We start from the raw sequence: 6,699 nt of genomic DNA, 5'->3' as shown, positions 1-6,699 counted from the left end.
ATGTAGGTATGTAGGTAATTATAAATTTTCTAGTAGTCACGTTAGATAAAAAGAAGTAGATGAAACTAGTTTTAGTAAAATATTTTGTTTTACCCGATATATCCAAAATATAACTTCAACATGTAATAAATATGAAAATTGAGATAGCTTACATTTTGTTCATATTGTCTTGGAAATCCAGTTTGTACTTTACATTTATATACTTAATTCAGTTGCTTAATTTTAATTGGAACTACTGGACCTGTACTTAGATTTCATAAAATTTGCAGCTGAAAAAAAATAGATCCACATACTTGAGTTTACCAAGCATACTCAAAAGTTTTCCAATAACTGAATCAATTATCAGGTTAAAATGAAAATTTTCAGTTAATTAAAAACAAACAAAATTTAAAAGTCAGTTCCTTAGTTGCATTAGCCATATTTCAAGTGTTCAATAACCACATGTGGTTAGTGTATACAGTATTGCACAGTATTTCCAGGAAATATCGTTTAATACATTTTAAGGTTTATAAAGTGAGCATTAAACAAGAGTACACCTAGTGATGAGTGTTACTCTTCTTGCCCAAAACACCCCTGGCTTTAAAGACCCTAGCAACACATTTGAAATGGTGTTTCAGTTACCGGCAATCAAAGGCATCCGAACTGATAGTGCAGTTGTTCTGCACTATCAGTTACTATGATTGAATAATATGAGAGCTCAGTTTAGACTGGGATTTGGAAGAAGTGACATTTAGGTTGCCACCAGGAAGACAAGTAAAATTTGGCTAAGTAAAGGCAATAGGGGAGTGTGTACCAGACAGAGGGGACAGCATGCTGGGGAAGAGCATTGTGAACCGGCAAGAAGGCCATATCACTGGAACGTAAAAATTGTTGGGGAGAGTAGCATGAGCTGAGTCTGAAGACATAAGAAGTAGTCAGATCATGCCCAGATTTATCCATGTAAAGCAAAACTGGTTCATTGCCTTGCTTGCAATGTAAGTGTAGACGTCACAGTTAGGAAAAATAAAACATTTGCACTCTGAGGTAAACCGAAAAAAAAAAAAAAGTCAGTGTCACACTATAAGTCTCCAAAATGAATGAAACCTTCAGCGTTTCCCACATGTTACTGACTTCCTAAAAAAAACGATTCAATCACTGACTTTTGGGACTTCCTGGGGGCGCAGTGGTTAAGAATCCACCTGCCAATGCAGGGGACACAGGTTCAAGCCCTGGTCTGGGAAGATTCCACATGACTCGGAGCAACTAAGCCCGTGCGCCACAACTACTGAGCCTGCGTGCCACAACTACTGAAGCCCGCGCACCTAGAGCTCGTGCTCCGCAACAAGAGGAGCCACTACAATGAGAAGCTCGCCCACGGCATGGAAGAGTAGCCCCTGCTCGCTGCAACTAGAGAAAGTCCGTGTGCAACAACGAAGACCCAGCGCAGCCAAAAATAAATAAATGAATAAATAAATAAATTTATTAAAAAGAATCATTGACTTTTGCAATGCTGACTTTGCAAGTCTAAAGATATGCAAAAATTTGGAGAAATTTGGCAATCATATGAAAGAATTGCTCTTTTTCAGTCATGAATCAGCTAACTATAAACCTTATAACCTTGGGCGGGGGGAGGGGTGTCTGAGGAACCAGTCCTTCTAAAGCTTTAACTCACTTGTAAACTTTTGCAAGCAGTTTTTCTAAGGAAACTTTTTTTCTAATGCCTTTGTCTCTGAGACTTCTTTTGACATAAGGTATGTTAAGGAGTTCGGATTTTATCTTAGGTGCAATGTAACTGAAAAGTTTGAAGTGATGTATTGCAATATATGTATCAATGAATATGTGTGTACAAACTAGAGAATTGGTTTTGTGGTTTTAAAAGATTGTCCTGGTTACACTGTGGAGAATGGATTGGAGAGTATTTGAGAGGATGTGGGCAGAATACTTAGGAAACTACTGAGTGACACATGATAAATAGCTAGGAATAGGTTTAAGGTGGTAGAAGTGGAGAGAGATATATAATACATCTCCATTTCTCTCCACTTCCACTACCTGAAATGTACGTATATCCTGAAATATATATATATGTATATATATATGTGTATATATGTATTTATATAGCGAATCACCAGGACTTGCTAAACTGGATACAAGGGTCATTGAAAAAGTAGTGTCAGGAAGGATGTTCAGGTTTCTGGCATGGACGACTGCGTGAATGAAGTGTCATTTTCCAAGATAGAAATGATTAGTGGAGGAGTACATTTGGGCAAGGGTAGATCACTGGTTGGGTTTCAGGTATGTTGCTTGCCCTGTCTCTGACATCTCTGAGACAGATATCAGACAGGCAGTTGAATATACAGTTTTGGAGCCTAGTAAACAGTTCCGGAGCTGGAGAAATAAGTCTGAAAGCTGCTAGTATATAGATGAAATTTAAAATTATGGGGTAGGATTAGGTAAACTCAAGAAAGAATGTAGAATGACAAGAGAAGGGCCCAGGACAAAGCTCTGTGGAATTTTAGCATACAGCAGGCAGGTAGGGGAAGAGGTTCTGTGAGGAATCAAAAGACTAGAAGGAGAGAAAATCCTGTGGCAACAGTTGGGACTTAAACTGTAACTTGACACAGATAGCTACAGGCAGCTTTTTGTTTTTCCCTAACTGTAGCAGACATGGGTGAAATTAGATGTTTTTAAGCTGCAGATCTAGTTTTGGAGTGAGTACAGAGATTTTCCTTCAGCTGACATGATTGTGCAATGTCCGTTCACAAACACCGTGCTCCATGTTGGGCCTGAGTGCACCAGAGCAAGGTAAAGCAATTAGTGTACTTGGTCAGTGTGGGTTTTGTTGAGTACATATTCCAACTAGATTGCTAAGATTCTTCAGCTTTCTGTTGTTGATTCTGTGGTTGGTTGTAGTATTGGTAAATACATATATTTAGCCAGCCTGAAGAATGAGCTATTTTACATGTTGATCAAATATGCTAACTATTAAAATATTTGATCTTAACAGAGAATATTTGAGATCTTAAATTAGATATCTTTTAAATAGTGGGACACAAAGGGATATATTTTAAGTAGTTCGTATACATTATTAAGAAAGAATAGGAATTGTATTTGTTTGCTAGGGTTGCCACGAGAAAGTACCACAGACTGGGTGACTTAAACAACAGAAATTTATTTTGGTTAAAACTCCACACTTCCAAGGGAGGGGGCACGGGTTCGATCCCTAGTCAGGGGACTAGCATCCCACATGCCACCCGTCTCGGCCAAAAAAAGAGAGAGAGAAGTTGCAACCACGGGTCTGTATATCAGGTACGTTGGGTGTTGGACATTTCCCACTTGGTCTGGGAATTCCCAAGACAAGAAATTAGCACAGGAATTATCCCTAAGTGTGTGGTATCTCTGGCATGTTTGGGCAAGTTACTTAATATTTTTGATTGATTGGTCCTTACTTCCCCTAGTGGGAATTAAATAATGGTAACTAAGAGGTATTGAATGTTTACTTGTGTCAGCACTTTACCTGCCAAAACTCATTTAATCTTCAGAACAGCCCTATGACATGGGTACAGTAATCTGCCAATGGTGCGAGGCCATGGGGGGTGGTCATATCTGTCTCCTGGGATCGGTGTGGAAATAAGATGAGGTGTAAAGTGTTAGGCCAATACTCATGTGACTTTACTTTGGAAACTGCAACCAACTCTCCATCCCTTGGAGTTTGCTCACTTCAGATAGGACACACACTCTCAAACTCTTTACTTCCTCTCTTTCTGGTTGTCCCCAAAGGTAGGAAGCACAAGATCCCTTCTTATTTTAAGGATTTTATTATTGATCCTTGTTGAAGGAAGGAAAGAAGATGGACTTTGAGGTGGCTTTGAAAGATGGGTAGGATTTGAGCAGGCAGAATGTGGGAAGCGTTTCAAGCAAAATCTTAATGGCAAGAATGACACTCTTTAAAGACCAGTGACAAGTGAATACATCCCAGCATTAAAACTTACCAATTCTTTGACATCCATCATGTGTCTGTCGACAAATATTCAATTAGCAATCAAGTTAAGAAGAAGAAAGAGAATTTTATTTAAACCAAACTGGGGATTATAACCCACGAGACAGACTCTCAGAAGCTCTGAGAACTGTTCCACCTGTTAGAAGTTGAAGGCACAGTTACATAGCAATACGTTTTCGAGACAAATACATCAAAATGATACACTGATATTTTACCTAAAGTTCACCAAAGGTACATAGTCCAGGTAAACATGTACAAATCGAGCGGTTAAGTCACTATGACCGCCTACAGAGTTGGGGAGAAATGTGAATCTTCTGAGAAGTTATGTTGCTAGCATCAGAAGAAAGAAAAAAAATTGATGTTTAGTGTCGAGTAGGCATTCCCATCTTTGAGGAGCTCTGGTTAACGTGTAATGCAGATGTGCACTGCACATTAGGGAGGGAGGGAGGAGGCCCAAACGGACAGAAAGAATTTTATGTTTAAATGTTCTCATCCTGCCTTAAAATATAAATTTTATTTTATCGTGTCCCGTCTCCTCCAGGAAACCTTCCTTGTTAATATCATTCAAGAATCTGTCACCTGTTTGTCTTATTGTCTCCAAAAATAGCTTGGCATTGAACTATATTCAGTTTGGAAGACGGTATATATCACAGTATACTTATTTATTTATTTTTTTTACATTTTAAAAAATTGAAGTATAGTTGATTTACAATGTTGTGCTAATTTCTGCTGTACACCTAGAGGGGTGGGATAGGGAAGGTGGGAGGGAGGTGCAAGAGGGAGGGGATATGGGGATATATGTATACATATAGCTGATTCACTTTATTATACAGCAGAAACTAACACACCATTGTAAAGCAATTATACTCCAATAAAGATATAAAAAAAATTTCTTCTGTACAGCAAAGTGATTCAGTTATACATATATATACATTTTTAAAAATATTCTTTTCCATTATGGTTTATCATAGGATATTGAATATAGTTCCCTGTGCTGTACAGTAGGACCTTGTTGTTTATCCATTCCATATATAATAGCTTACATCTGCTAACCTCAGCCTCCCACACTGTCCCTCCCCCGACCCCCTCCCCCTTGGCAACCACCAGTCTGTTCTCTATGTCCGTATATCACAGTATATTTAAAATACCTACTTTTTAAAAGTAAACAATCTCAAATTTTTATTGTCTTCATAATAAAACAAAATAAACTCAGAACTGGATCACTTGGCCCTTTCTTTTTTTATCTCCTCCCAGCACAAAGTGCTTATTACACCTCTTGATAGCCAGCATTCTCCTAGATCTGCAGTTGGGCTCAACGCATTCAAGCCTCAGCGCAATTGTCTTTGTAGTTTTAGCCTTTTTCTGGAAAATCGACTTAGTCTGGCCACCATAGCCACTCTGCTTCCTGTCATAATGCCGCTTTCCCTAGGCATACAGAGAGTCCTTGCCCTTCTTATACTGTGTGACTTTGTGCAGTTGGTGCCTGCCACACTTCTTGCAGAAAGTCCGGCCGGTTTTAGAAACGTTCACCATATTTGCAAGACTGCTATCAGCACCGAAAGAAGCTAAAATACTTTTTTTTTTTAGATTTAAAAAAAATATTTATTTTATTTATTATTATTTATTTTTGGCTGTGTTGGGACTTCGTTGCTGCGCGCGGGCTTTCTCTAGATGTGGCGAGCAGGGGCTACTCTTTGTTGCGGTGCGCGGGCTTCTTGTTGCGGTGGCTTCTCTTGTTGCAGAGCACGGGCTCTAGGTGCGCGGGCTTCAGTAGTTGTGGCACGAGGGCTCAGTAGTTGTGACTCGCGGGCTCTAGAGCGCAGGCTCGGTAGTCGTGGTGCACGGGCTTAGTTGCTCTGTGGCATGTGGGATCTTCCCGGACCAGGGCTTGAACCTGTGTCCTCTGCATTGGCAGGCGGATTCTTAACCACTGCACCACCAGGGAAGCCCTAAAAGACCTATTTAAAAAAAAATATTTTATTTATTTATTTGGTTGGTTGTGCTGGGTCTCAGTTGTGGCAGGCAGGCTCCTTAGTTGAGGCTCACCTGCTCCTTAGTTGTGGCATGCATGTGGGATCTAGTTCCCTGACCAAGGATCGAACCTGGGCCCCCTACATTGGGAGCTCAGAGTCTTAACCACTGCACCACCAGGGAAGTCCCTAAAATATGTGTTTCAAATGCAGTCTTTTCTCCCCTCTGACTTTCCTCAAGGTCAGAATATTTTTCGAATACTCCCCTCTCACAGTGTAAGGAGCCTAGAATTCTCAATACATAAATAGATTTTGAATTGCTTGATAAAAGCCACAGTTGGAAGCACAGCAAAGGATATTGCTTCCAAAAGCAAACGTACACAAGGAATTTGCATACTATTGCTTTGTGTAGATGAAGCTTTCTGCTTGAGTGTTTAAATAAATATTTTGAAGATATTCTCAGAACTTTGAAAAGTGAAGATCGTTCTTCTCATTCATCCCTAAAAATCGTGAGAAGCATTTCAATTTCAAGGAAAGATGGAATATTTTGACTGAGTTATCTTAGATTTTGTATATTAAAAGATGTCTGTTTATAAAATGAGTTTAGAACAGTTTAAAAATACTTTTACCTGATTCTTTGTCCAGATTTATGTATGTGGTAAACATACCACTATATTCTGGGACTTGTTAGGGCAGAGAAAAAATTAATGTGCACTCCAGTGAGAATTCTTTTTACTTACCCTCAGGGTGACT

The 6,699-nt window shown here is 39.3% G+C and overlaps 1 pseudogene; it reads right to left on the bottom strand.

The window, feature by feature from the left end:
* Window positions 1-5,185: 5,185 nt before the first annotated feature.
* LOC132369854 (large ribosomal subunit protein eL42-like) lies at window positions 5,186-5,509 on the bottom strand (annotated as a pseudogene).
* Between the last annotated feature and the right edge of the window lie 1,190 nt (window positions 5,510-6,699).

The sequence above is a fragment of the Balaenoptera ricei genome, chromosome 8 (genome assembly GCF_028023285.1).
Source record: "Balaenoptera ricei isolate mBalRic1 chromosome 8, mBalRic1.hap2, whole genome shotgun sequence".
In the NCBI taxonomy this organism is placed as follows: domain Eukaryota; kingdom Metazoa; phylum Chordata; class Mammalia; order Artiodactyla; family Balaenopteridae; genus Balaenoptera; species Balaenoptera ricei.
This window is presented reverse-complemented; position numbering and strand designations above follow the sequence as displayed.